This window comes from Bison bison, unplaced genomic scaffold (genome assembly GCF_000754665.1).
Source record: "Bison bison bison isolate TAMUID 2011002044 unplaced genomic scaffold, Bison_UMD1.0 scf7180017864048, whole genome shotgun sequence".
Lineage (NCBI taxonomy): Eukaryota > Metazoa > Chordata > Mammalia > Artiodactyla > Bovidae > Bison > Bison bison.
In genome coordinates, this window is record NW_011494620.1 from 6666921 (window position 1) to 6681440 (window position 14520).

Here is a 14520-nt window from a genome sequence, read left to right on the forward strand (position 1 = left end):
AATGAAAAGATATCCCATGTTCATATATTGGGAGTCTTAATTTTGTTAAGATGAAATACTACCCAAAGTGATCTACAGATTCAGTGCCATGTGTATCAAAATCTCAATGACATTCTTTGCAGAAGGGGAATAGCCAAAATTTTGGAAAAAAAGAACAATGTTGACGCTCTCAGAGTTCCTGATTTCAAAACTTGATATAAAGCTATGGTAACCAAGCAGTATGGTACTGCTGTAAAGTCAGACATATAGACCAGTTGGAATAAACTAGAGAAACCCCTAAAAGTAAACTAGAGGCCCCAGACCCCTTGTACATATATGTTCAGGTGATTTTCAACAAATGTGCTGAGACCTTGTGGAAAAGGGCAGTCTTTTCAACAAATGGTTTTGGCAAAACTGGATACCCAAAAGAAAAATTAGATACCTCACATTATATACAAAAATTAACTTAAAATGGGTCAAAGACTAAATGTTATTAGAACTAAAACAATAAAACTCTTAGAAGAAAACAGGGGGAAAGCTTCATGACATTGGACCTGTATTTCTTGGATGTGACACCAAAAACAGAGGTCTTATGCAAAAGCTAAATTGGGCTTTCATCAAAATTTAGAACTTCTGTGTGTTAAAAGATACTGTCTATAGAGTGAAAAGGCAACTGACAAAATAGAAAATATTTGCAAGTCATGTGTCTGACAAGGGTTAAATATCCAGAATATATCAAGAGCTTCTGCAACCAAAAAGATAAACAAAAACCTCAGTTAAAAAATGAACAACAGACGTGAAGAGACATGTGTTGGCAAAGATGTAGAGAAATTGGAACTTTTGTACAGTGCTGATGAAAGTGTAAAATGGTACAGCACTATGGAAGACAGTATGGCAGGTCCTTAAAAAATAAGAATTGCTATATGATCCAGTAATATATAATGGGGTATACAGCCAACAGAATTGAAATCAGAACTCAAATAGGTATTTATATACCATGTTCATAGCAGCATTTATCGTAATAACCAGAAGATAAAGCAAATATCCATAGATTCAGTTCAGTTCAGTCACTCAGTCGTGTCCGACTCTTCCCCATAAATCGCAGCACGCCAGGCCTCCCTGTCCATCACCAACTCCCACAGTTCACTCAGATTCACGTCCATCGAGTCGGTGATGCCATCCAGCCATCTCATCGTCTGTCGTCCCCTTCTCCTCCTGCCCCCAGTCCCTCCCAGCATCAAAGTCTCTTCCAATGAGTCAACTCTTCTCATGAGGTGGCCAAAGTACTGGAGTTTCAGCTTCAGCATCATTCCCTCCAAAGAAATCCCAGGGCTGATCTCCTTCAGGATGGACTGGTTGGATCTCCTTGCAGTCCAAGGGACTCTCAAGAGTCTTCTCCAGCACCACAGTTCAAAAGCATCAATTCTTCAGTGCTCAGCTTTCTTCACAGTCCAACTCTCACATCCATACATGACTACTGGAAAAACCATAGCCTTGACTAGACAGACTTATGTTGGCAAAGTAATGTCTCTGCTTTTGAATATGCTATCTAGGTTGGTCACAACTTTCCTTCCAAGGAGTAAGTGTCTTAATTTCATGGCTTCAGTCAGCATCTGCAGTGATTTTGGAGCCCAGAAAAATAAAGTCTGACACTGTTTCCACTGTTGCCCCATCTATTTCCCAGATTAGTGGATAAATAAACTGTAGCGTTTACCCAATTGAATCTACTCAGCCATAAGAAGGACATAAAGTCCTTATAAAGGACATATGCAATATGGATGAACCTTGTTATGTTAAGTCAGTCAGACAGTAAAGGACAAATACTGTATGATTCCTTTTATACAGAGTACCTAGAATAGGCAAATTCAGAGAGACAAAAAGCAGTGGTAGTTTCCAGGGGCTGAGGTAGTAGAGAAGTGAGCAGTCTTCAGTGGGTACAGTTTCAATTGGTTCTGGATGAAAAGGTTCTGGAGATGGATGGTGTGATGGTTGCACAACAAAGTATTGTATTGTACTTAATGCCACAGAAGTAAAATGGTAGAATTTATATTTAAAAGTAATTTTTAAAAATGATAAGTGAAGACATTGTAACTGAAGTTTTTTAAAAGGTTCATAAAACTGTTTACAATTTGCAGTATTCACACTTACATTTTTCAAGTTTGGCACACCTGGCTTAGTTTCAAATACATAGTTTTAGGGGAATTCCCTGGCAGTCTAGGGGTTAGGACTCTGTGCTGTCACTGCTGAGGCCCCAGGTTCACTCCCTGAACTAAGATCTCATAAGCCATGTGCAGGCCAGAAAGAAGAAATTAGCTACATATACTTTTAATGGGAAAAGATTCACAAAAAATGTGAAATATGTGATGGTTATGCTTTGTATATACAATTAGATATTATTAGGGAGGGGCACATTTCAAGTGCATATCACCTGTCCAGAATAGATGTAGTATGGCTTTAGCATAGACATTTTAGTGATTAGAAAACTGGAATAAAAGAAGTTGCCAGACCTTGAGCTAGATTGGTGGTAGTTTTATGATATCTTTCTGAGAGAAGTAATTTCATATGTATGTGGAAACTGTTTAGGAGTATACTTCCTTATCTGGTGAAGAGTGAGAACCAGAGAATAGGAAAATCAACAACCACAGGTTTCCTGTTTTATTTCTCATCTCTGGATACAAAATGAACTTGTTTTTCCAAGACTTCATTTATTAAAGTTATTTCCTATATAAAATGTTATCCAGCTCTAACAGGATAACTAATAGATAAATATTCAAGGTAAAATAATATTTGAGTTTTTTAAAACAAATTGAAAGAAAGTTAGTTTTAGGCCTCCTATGTATTTTTACTGTATTTATTACTAAATATTTCACATGATCTCCTTTTTTCTCTTTAAAAGTATATTTGCATTTGACTAGCTTAAGTTTATTGAAGCTTAGCTTTTGTGTGTCATTTCTTATTTTTCCTTTGACATGAAATCTTACCTACTTGATGAAGATGTCGTTTGAGAGGTGTACTGCAAGGAGTTAAATGCTGTTTGTAAATAATGCTTTTACAAAGGTAAAGACCAAATTTTATGAATTCGCTTCTGTTTATAAAAGAAAAATATAACTTCATATATTTTAATGCATTCAAAAATTTGACTATTTAACTATTGACTTAGTAAGTTGACACAGGAAAAAAAATGATTTTCTGTTTCTCAATTATACATCTTTGTGTTCCTAACTTACAGCAGTGTTCTTCGCATGTATTTGGCTTTCCTTAAATATTCAGTGTAGGAATAAGTTTTATTATGCTGCTCAAAAGCGTCCAAGAAATAACTATTTATATCTGCTATGTTAATATTAGAATCTTTAAACATGGCTTTTTCAATGTATTTATCCTCTTTTTCTGAAAGAAAAATTTTTTCGTATCTTTAGGTGCTCATGTGTTTAAAAAAAACAAAACCTTGGAGTAAAGTAGCAGCACATAATGGTTTGTGGATTTTGAAAAGGTGCAGGCCATATTGTGCTGCCTCAAAAATACAAGGATCTGATCTTCTGAAGAAAATATATTTCTTTTTATTCATAGCTTTTATGATAGCAATGTCAGCAGTGCCTTAGCAGCACGTAAATATTGGTGTTAAGATTCTAAAATTATCTCCAGTATTAACTGTGCTGCTGAAGTAAGGTTGGCCATACTCTACAGTCATATTTCAGCGTATATTAATATTACCAATGTATTTTCAGCTTTATTGATAATTAATTTTCAGTATTATAGTCTTGTTATATTTCATACGATTGAATAAAAATAAGTTAGTACTAACTTTTAGATGTGTATTAAAAGTGTTGTGTAATTTAATAATTGTGTTGAATGCCATCAAGAGTTTATTGAAAGCTCATACAGATTCAAATAAATTTGTTTTAATGTATATTTATATTCAGTTTAAATATTTTTATATTTAAATATTTTTACTTCAGAACAGAAATACTACTTTTCCCTTTCTCTACTTAAGTGAAATTAAGACATTTGCTTATCTCACAGATAAATATATATTGTAAAAAACACATTTTGAACAGAACTTAGAGGATAATTTTTAGTAATATATATTCTGTTATAAGGGAAAGGGGAAAGTATCCAAATATGTGAATTAAATTTCTGAAATCCTATGTTTCAAAGATGCACTTAATCATAACTTTAAAGGTAGGAAAGACCTTACAAATGACCAGTATATTTGTTGGATAGCTCAAGAAATGGAAACTCAAGTAATTTGCTACACTTGCAGATTAAGATATTAAACCTGTGTCTTCTGACTTTATACTGTCATATTGGTTTTTTCTTGTTTTTACTAAAAAATTTTGTTTATCCTTAGCCACACATTCTTATTTGTAAGTAAAATAAAAAACATGAAGGCCTTGTTTGGTCTTTTAATATCTAGTATTTAACTTTAGCATAAGACCTACAAAAATTATTATAGTTACTAATTTTATAGATGCAAACAATCAAAATTTTAATTAAAATTTGAAGGAAAATGTTTTCTTTACCTTGTTCCTTATTTGTTGATGTTTAATAAGTCATTAAACTAAAAATTGATGTTCAGGATAAGAAGAATGTGTTTGTGTAGGTACCATACTCCTGGTCTTATTTTCTACAAAGAAATATCTCACTCCTTTAAATTGTAACCCAGCAGAAAATCTATAAAATACAAGCAGTTCTTAGAAAATCATTTCAATTTTAATTGTCTATTTTGGAAACCCTTAAAGTATTTCAGATGTAACTTAAGGAATTGTGTTTGAGCATCTTCTGTTTAAATTGTAATTTCAAGGTAAAGAAAATTACTTATTATAAGAGAGTTCTCATTTTTAAGAAAAGTCTCACTTTTTCTCAGCAAAATTTTCCCCCAGAATAAAGAAGTAATACACTACATTGGCTAGAATCAAATGCCAGCTTTTACATGGAAGTAATACTGCCTTAGGACTTTTAAAAATCATTCACCAAGCTTTTAACCTGTTTCCTTTATTTCATCTCAGCCATTTCATGAAAGACTGTTACAAATATACAATTTTTGGTTCCATTAAAAATATTTCAGGAACTAATATGTAGATACTTAGAAATATTTATTGAATGAGTTGCAGAGTTGTTCTGTAACCCCTGGAATTAGATTTCTATTTTGATTTTATTTTCCTTAATGTATTTGAAGTCAGATTTTAGAAAATTGTATTTTGTCTAATCTGCCTTCTAAATGCATTTTACTTTTACTAAGTAAACCTTTATATCTAGGTGCTCAAGATGTGAAAAACGATCATTTGGGGCTAAATAAAAACTTGAATCCTGAGAATGGATTAAAGAAAAAATTGAAATATTGGGAGAGTAAGAAAGTATAGAAAAACTGTTGCATTGAAATTTATTATAACAGTATGCAGCTCCTTTCCAGTCTCTTAATAGAGAACAGGAAATAGCCTGTCGATACCTAATGAAACACTCATTTAGGTAACTCAACAGGACTTAAAGTCTTATTTATAAGGGTTAATATACTTCCATCTTTGTGTAATTTTGAAATACGAAGAGCAAATGGTAAAATGAAAGTTATACCCTTTCATGTTAGTCTTAATATGGCCATTTATTTTGCAGAGAAGAAATAGTTATATATGGGTGTATATTAAGATTTCATTTTTTCCATCTTCTTTGGGAAAAAATTCTAATCTTTTTTATTCAAGTTTAAGTTGATGCCAAATAATTCCAGTATTGAGCATCTTAAATCTGTTACTTGGATTATGGATTGAGTTTGGCGCTAACTCAGAGGACTACAGGCGAGTATTCAGGAGATAGCCAGAGGGATATTTTAGTAGGTGAACAATTTATTTCACATACTGTGTTCAAATTCAGGTATCTTAAGATCCCATATATGTAACATAGAATTGAAAATTTGATCATAGACTAAATATCATATTTAACAGTAAAGATTTTCTTCAATTAGTCGTGTGTCCTTTTAATTGTTAGAATTAGAAGTGTTTTTAAACCGCCAAGTATCATTAGTGGTATCCTTGGTTAGTCATAACTGGATTAAAAGGATTATACTTTAATAAACTTTGACCTCTAAGTGTTTTTATTTATTTAGAAGTTGACATTCTAAATCATTTTTTTTTTCCTTTTGCAGGTGGATATTACTAGCCCTTATTCATGGAAAAAGTTTTATGCTAAGTGTTGTTTTTCATTGAGTATTAGCAAAAAGGAGAAAAATTAATATCCTAATCTTTTGAGATTAGATTTGGCTGTAGTAAGTAATATTTAGACCAATTATTGGGTTGGCCAGAAAGTTCGTTCGGTTTTTTCCATACGCTGCCTCTAGTAGCACTTAGTTGTCTTTAAACTTCATTTGAAACAACTTCCCTAGATTGTATTGTATACAATTGTCATATCAGAGTGCATTTGAAAAGAAACTTAATCAAAATTGGCAAGTTTTTGTGTAGCTATTTTAATATTGAAGATGGAAGAAAACATTTTCAGCATATTGTGCTTATTTCAAAAAAGGTAAAAATGCAACTGAAACACAAAGATTTGTGCAGTGTGTGGAGAAAGTGCTGAGGCTGATTGAATGTGTTAAAAGTTTGTGAAGTGTCATGCTGTAGATTTTCTCACTGGATGATGCTCCATGTTCAGGTAGACCAGTTAAAGTTGATAGTGATCAAATTGGGAACAATCAGTGTTATACCATGCAGGAGATAGCCAACATCCTGAAAATATCCAAATCAAGCATTGAAAATCATTAGCACCAGCTTGGTTATGCTAATCGTTTTGATGTTTGAGTTCCACATAAGTTGAGAGAAAAATCTGCTTGACTGTATTTCGACATGTGCGATTCTCTACTGAAACATAACGAAAACTGTTTTTAAAACAAATTGTGATGAGTGATTAAAAAGTGAATACCATACAATAATGTGGAATGTAAGAGATCGTGGGACAAGTGAAATGAACCATCACCAACCACACCAAAGGCCAGTCTTCATCCAGAGGTGATGTGTATATGGTGGGATTGGATGGGAGTCCTCTATTATGAGCTCCTTCCAGAAAACCAAACAGTAAATTCAAGGTACTGTTGCTAGTTAAACCAACCGAAAGCAGCACTCAACGAAAAATGTCCAGAATTAGTCAACAGAAAATGCATAATTTTTCATGAGGATACTGCAAGACTGCATGTTTCTTTGATGACCAGGCAAAAACTGTTGCAGTTTGGCTGGAAGGTTTTGATTTATCTGCTATATTCACCAGACATTGCACCTTTTTGTTTTCCATTTAAAGTTTTTACAAAATTCTCTTAATAAAATTTCAGTTCCCTGAAAGGCTATGAAAGACAGCTGGAACAGATCTTTGCTGAAAAAGATAAAAAAAATTGGGGAAGAGGAAATTATGAAGTTGCCTGAAAAATGGCAGAAGGTAGTGGAACAAAATGAGGAATACATTGTTCAGTAAAGTTCTTGGAGAAATGAAAGATGAGTCGTTTTACTTTGAAACCAAAGGAACTTTTTTGGCCAACCCAAACACTTGCATGTCTGGAAGACCATCATCAGTACATTTCCAGCTAAACATTTTTATTTTCTTACCTCTTATCAGGGATTTCTTATTTTTGTTTGAGCTCCTTTAATGGAGAATTAATTTCTCCAGTAGAATTTAAGAATTTATGTTCTTACCTGGTTTATTTATAAAATGTATCCCAGAGATTTCTGATATCTTTTTTTTTTTTTAGGCTATTTGCAGTGAAAAAAATGTTGGCAAAATAAATAAGTTTAAACTTGCTATGTTAAAATTACTGTGCAGTGTGATAAATTAGTTGATGAGTTTTTGTTTGTATTATACTGAAACTAAATTCAACATTTATAACTTCTATATGGGTCTGTTTCTTGATTATTAATACATGGGATTCATATAAAAATACATGAATAATACATTTATATTAGCATATTGATGAGTATAGGTTCCCCTTGATTCTGTTTAACTTCAATAATCTGATACTATATTCTTATTATAAGAATATATTACTTATTAATAAGAATTATATTATTATATTCTTATGATTACGTTCATGTTTTGCAAAAATGTAAACTGCCTAGAGAACCTTGTTTATGCTATAGGGTTAGATTTTGAGACACTAAATGTTCTTCAATTTAATTAACTTGTTACTAAAGTTATTCTGTATATCATTTTATAATTTAACCGCTTAGCATTAATTAATCTTTAGGAAGTAGTAGAAATTTTAAAATCACTCCAAAGTTTTCTTATTTCCACATCTCATTATTTTATAATCTTTAGAAATGCTTATATTTATGAAAGTAATATTTTCAGAGATATTAATTCTTACAGCACCACTAAAACTTTTTTTTTCCCTTTGGACTTTAATACATATGCTAGTAAACTATAGGATAATTTTTTGTTTTTGTTTTTGTTTTTTAAGTTTTCATGTGGTCACTTAAATGCCATTTTAGCGTGAAACAACAAAGCGTTGCCCTATAGTTAGAAGTAGAGAAAGAGTAGGTACATCGTTTCTTAAGATAATTTGTACATTTTCACATAGTCTGTGCAGATTTTTGTATTGTATTTCCATAAATGTCTTTTCTGTCTTATGTTTAACAAAGAGCATTAAATAGATTTGAAGCATTTATATAGAGAGGACTACAAATTTTATTACAGGCACTGAGGATCAGCACTGAACAAAGCAGATAAATTCCAGCCCTTATAGAGCTTACAATTTTGGGAGTGAGGCATGAGTGATAGAATACATAAAAAACTGATAGGTGCTAATATGTGGTATGTCAGGTGGTGGTAAGTTCTATGAAGAAAAATAAAGCAAGGGGAGTGGGAGGAATGGGTTAAACAGGTTTGGAAGGCAGGAAGGCAGATGTGTTTTTCAATAGTGTGGTCAGAAAATTCCTCACAAAGATAACATTTGAATGAAGACCTAAAAACTAAAGGAGCAAACCTCTAGGTTTCTGGGAGAAGAGCCTTTCAAGCAGATGAAATAACACCTACAGAGACCTTGAGTCCGAAACGTTTTTGGTGTTTACTAAAAAGAGCAGCAAGAAGGTTTGGATGGCTGTGATCAACTATACAAGAGAGAATAATAGCTCATAAATTAAAGTTTCTAGGAGCCAAATTTTACGGCTGTTTAAGCTCTTAGCTTAACATACAGATTTAATTTTCCTTCCTTCTTTAAAACTACCTTAAGGGTTATGTGAGCCTCAGCCTATTTGACCTTCGTAGGTAAGAGTATTTTTTTTAGATCTGACTCAGAACCTCCATCTGAGACCATTTAGAATGTAAAATGTTTAAATGGTTGGTTAATAGGTATACGTGTGATGATCAGGTTTTTATGAACTGTGTTTTTTGTTTTTACTTGCTCAGTTTAGCCTAGTCAAAGCTTAGCTAAATGAGTAAATGACATATTTGTAATTTACTCAAACGAACCAAAATTGATTCCTCCATTCTAGTAATTGCCCCCATTCTTCTCACTTATTCCAATTCTGTTAGCATTTTAGCTAAGGACTTACTTGCCTGAAAGTGTTCATCCCCTATGGTATGTCCCACTAATTTAATCTTCCTAATGCACTGCTTTTGCATATAGGATAAAATTCAGACTTACTGTACCTCATAATCTTGCCCTAACCTTCTTGAAGTTTTTCCATTTTTTTCAAGCAAACTAGTTCTGCTCCATCTGTTTTTCTGTCTCTAATTTCAGTGCTCTTATTTATGCCGTTTCACCACCCCAATTCTTCCCCAATTTATTCCTGTACAGTTTTTAAATGCACTATGCTGAATGTTCCATGAGTTTAATAGTTTGGCATTATCCCTCCTTCCCATGTTACAAAAAATTTATCCCTGTAGCTCTTAACCTTTTTCTCTCACTTAACAAAGAAATACAGCATTTCTATCATTAATTTCACCTCATTTATTCATGTATATATACCTTTTATAAATGTACTGACAATATGAAGAAAAATATTTAAACTTAAGAAACAAAGTGAAAAAAATTTAAACTTAAAAAGCAGGTAGACTAAGACATCCAGAATTTCAGAACACCCAAAGTTCAAATATTAATTTTATGCTGACAAATGATACAGCTGATTTTTTTCTCAGTTATATGAAAATATATATACTACATACAGTGTGGACTAGTCATATTTCTAGGATTTTAGCACACTAAAAGAATTCTTAAAAGTATGGATTCTCTATTTCACTTTGCTAATATGGTAAGCGCTGTTGATAGAGCCATTTAAGAAGTAGTCCATGTGTTTGTTGTAGTATTGTTTATAATATTAGAGGATTGGAAGAGTTTTTAAAGTGTCCGGTAATAAACTGATTAACATGCTGAGTGGAATACTGTGCAGCTATTTAAAATAATGTAATGAGTATTTAATGAGCTAGAAACTTCCTGGTTATGTGAAAAACGTTACCACATAGTATGAATCATTAGAAGAATACATATGCTAAAATGTTACTACTGGTGTATTATGGTGTGAGGTAAATCTTGTTTTTTTATATTATAAATAAACATGTATGATTTGGGGGGTGGTATTGGGAAAAGATTCTTGAAAAATCAAAATACTTGAAGCAGCCTTACCACTTAATCACCTGCTTTGGAAGTCCATAAATGGAAAACCTAAGTTCTTAGGGGTTCAGGAACTTGAGAAGTGATAATAAAGAATTAACTATTTGGGGAAGAACTAAACAGGTAATTTCAAATATCAAATAAGTTTAAAATCTGCCGCGGGGGAGCAGTCTACTCTGTTTCTTGAAAAGCTTTGCTGTCATTTCTCCCGTCTTCCAGCCCCCAAAACCTGAAAAGGTAAGTATAAGAAAAGGAGTGGCTTTTAATTTTGGAACTATATTAATAAACTAAAGAAAAACAAATCTGGTTTATAGAGATTTAATAGCACAGCGAAACTGACTTTCTGATCTTAAAAGGATTTTGTCTTTTAAAAAGTTTTTAGCTTTTTCCCACCATAGAACTAATGTATAGGCATAGAAACCTCAAAAAAGGCAAAAAATTCTGTTTAAAAATTATATTTTTATCATCCAGTGAGAATTACTATTATTAACAGTATGTTATTTCCTTCTAAATGTATAGTTGGATTAGCAAATTTATTTCCTAATTTGTAACTATGCCAGGAGCTGGAAAGAACATCACGCTCTAGAAGAGAGACGAGATAATGCTGCTGGCTCAGAAAGTTTTTCTTGACGTTTATCTAAAATACAGTTGACCCCCAAACAATGTGGATTTGAACTGTGGGAGTCTTTATTTTTCTCAATAAATACATGCTACAGTATTGCACGATCTACAGTTGTTCGAATCTGAGGATGCAGAACATAGGTGTAGAGGCCAACTAGAGTTACGCAAGTGGCACTAGTGGTGGAGAACCTGCCTGCCGGTGCAGGAGGCGTGAGAGACATGGGTTTGATCCCTGAGTCAGGAAGGTCTCCTGGAGAGGGGCATGGCAACAACACTCCAGTATTCTTGCCTGGAAAATCCCACGGACTGAGAGGGGAGCTTGGTGGGCTACAGTCCATGGGGTTGCAAAGAGTCGGACACGACGAGTGGCTTAGCACACGAGCACGTACATGGATTTTCAGCTACAAGGTGGGTCAGCTTCCCTAACCCCCTTGTTGATCAAGAGTCAACTATATAGGTAAAAACCACCAATCTTATCATCTCTTCCATAATATTTTACTGTAAAAATGCTTAAGTTTTTGAACTTCCTCAAGATATTTGAGGAGAAAATGCATCTTGTTTGCCATCTGGCTTCCTCTTCCACACCTGCCTGTCATCCCCAGTACCTTTCCATTGTTTGAGAGCCTTTCTGAGACAGGGGAGGTCATTGAAGGATTTTAATTGGGAGAGAGAAATAATTACTGAAAATTGTACTGTTCAAGATTTGCTGAAGAAAGTCTAAGACCAGTATAGTAATTAAGTCCTGTGCTGTTTATACCCCAATAATTACATCAAATTTATCAAAAAGCTGAGCTGGTGTTCTAAAATTATGGGATTCACATTCAGTATTCAAAAAACACTAAGAAATTTGGATTGAAACATGACTGGTTATCAGAATGTAAACATGACACGATATAAATTCATAATGTATGACCTGTTACAGCAGCCCGTTTAGAGAGCAAAAATTGTCTCAATCTGTTTTTCTCACATTTCAATATTTTATAATTTAAAACTCTTAAAAGTAGTTTAGATTTAGAATATGACAATTTAGCTAATCAATTAAACTTGGAAGTTTAAAATCTGACTGAGAGGAGGGGTGTTTGTCTCCAGAACTCACCTGTTACAGGTGTCAAGTTAGACCCTCTGTTGTGCTAGTTTTGTCACCGCTTTAGTTGGCATTGTATCCTTGAAAAAAGGGAAAGCACCCAAAAATGCTCAAGTTCATCATAAGCCCTCAGGCCAGTTTTTAAAATACAACTCTTTAGGTGTATTTAGTTATAAAACTCAAGGAATTTGGATTTTTAAAAATTGATGACTAAATTTACACGTAGTTATACTCTTCAGAAAACATTCGTGATGAGTTTACTTCTCTATTTCTCAAGATATTAAATTCTTTTAAGACAGTAATAAAGGGAATTGCAGACGTTTTTGGGGGTAACCAAATTAGTATGATTTGGAATTTAGGTAAAAGTCCAACAAGTTTCAAAACTAGCATGAAAATTCTTCATTTATTTAGGCTTATAATTTATTGCTATATTCTAATAAACATTTGTTCCCCCAAACCACTGTTGATTTAAAGTCTTGGTGCGTGTGGCTTGCGTAGGCCTCATGCAGAGGTAGCAAATGTCCTAAGGGGTTCTTGAAGGTATTGAGAAGCTTGCTTGAAGAACAATATTGAGACCTTTTTATTCTGTATTGCAAAATACAGAAGGGCAAAACTGAGGAGATGGAGTTTCAAGGGGGTGCAAATGTAAGCTCCTAAGTAAGGATTTTCTACCAACTATTGAAGTGTACATTATGGAAATGGACTGCTTTACCAGAGACCCCAAGAGGGATGAAATTGGAGGGAGGAGTAGGATTTAAACATAACATTTGAGATGAAGAAAATCAGTACATCAGCTTGAACAAACGTGCCTTTAAGAGCACATGTGCTAACTATCTTTGACTAAAGGACCCTAGGGAAATTTCTGGATTCTTTTTAGGACAGTTTTTACTGAAAACCATTATCTTAACTGAGTATATAAGAAAAGTTGAAGATCAAGATTTAGAGAAATGTGTCTCACTTGTCTTAAAACTATGAAAATGTTAACAATGAGCTACTAAAGTTGGAATATAAATTTTAAATACTAAAAACAAGTTGGCATTTGTTTTCAAGAAATACTTTATCAAGGCTGTTGAATAAATCCAATATAGAACTGGATCATTAAGTTTTCATTTTCCTCTTAAAACTTCAAAGGAGAATAAAGTTGAAGACATTGGATAAACTAGAAGGGGCCAATTATAGAGAAATTCTTAAATCACAGTTTTGAGAGGGCAGTTAACTCATAGTGTCAATGGAACATTCTTTGATGTTTATTTTCTAGGGTGCTTGGATTTTTCATAAGACTGCAGAGCCATAACTTGGGCTTAGAATCACTGCTTTTGGAATTCTTTATATGTAGCTTCAACTGGAGATTTTACTACCTTACCAGACACATAGGTGCTCAGTTATTAAGTGGAGTGTTCCTAGGAAGATCAGTCTCACTCTGAAATCAGCAATGGATTGAGTTGTCATCTGTCATCAAACATACAGGAAACAATTCTGTAGTGTAGTTGCTAGTCTTTTGAGCCCACATCATAGTTGAGGCTTGAGTAAATAGTGCTATGAATTGGCTGAGATGATTTTTACATCTTTTAATGCTGGCTTCTTAGTTTTTACAATTCAATTAGCTTTCAGACTACTATGGTTCTCTTCCAAATTTATAGAGAGATTCTTCATAGACAGTTAATACAATAAGTAACATCAGCCCTTGCACACTTGTTAATGTTTATTTGTCCCTCTGGGAAATAGGCCAGTAAATTTTTATTTTGAGTGGTTATTTTAGTAAAAGTAATCCAAATCAAATCAAAACATTGAAATATCTACCCCTTGGGTTGTAGATATGATTTCTTTTTAACTGCATATGGAAACCACTCAAGCTTTAGGTGCTAATAGTGACAGAAATTACTGACACATTGTTTTTATCCTTTGCCAGAAACTTTTACATTTAAAAATCCTTTCAATTCTCATAAACCACCTAATGGAGGAGATATATTGTTTCTCCCATGCTGTAAGGAAGCTGAGTCACAGGGAAATAGATTGCCTGCTGCTGCTAAGTCGCTTCAGTCATGTCCGACTCTGTGCAACCCCATAGACGGCAGCCCACCAGGCCCCACCGTCCCTGGGATTCTCCAGGCAAGAACACTGGAGTGGGTTGCCATTTCCTTCTCCAATGCATGAAAGTGAAAAGGGAAAGTGAAGTTGCTCAGTTGTGTACAACTCCTAGCAACCCCATGGACTGCAGCCTACCAGGCTCCTCTGTCCATGGGATTTGCCAGGCAAGAGT

At 33.7% G+C, this 14520-nt stretch overlaps 1 long non-coding RNA gene across 2 annotated transcripts in view; it reads left to right on the plus strand.

Annotated features, from left to right (window-relative positions):
- The window catches only part of LOC104985481, a 32974-nt gene extending 21561 nt beyond the window's left edge, over nucleotides 1–11413 (plus strand). For both annotated transcript variants that reach the window (XR_824901.1, XR_824900.1), the window contains 2 exons: nucleotides 2974–3036; nucleotides 6113–11413. This is a non-coding gene — a long non-coding RNA (uncharacterized LOC104985481). The remainder of the gene's footprint in view (nucleotides 1–2973; nucleotides 3037–6112) is intronic.
- Nucleotides 11414–14520: the final 3107 nt, after the last annotated feature.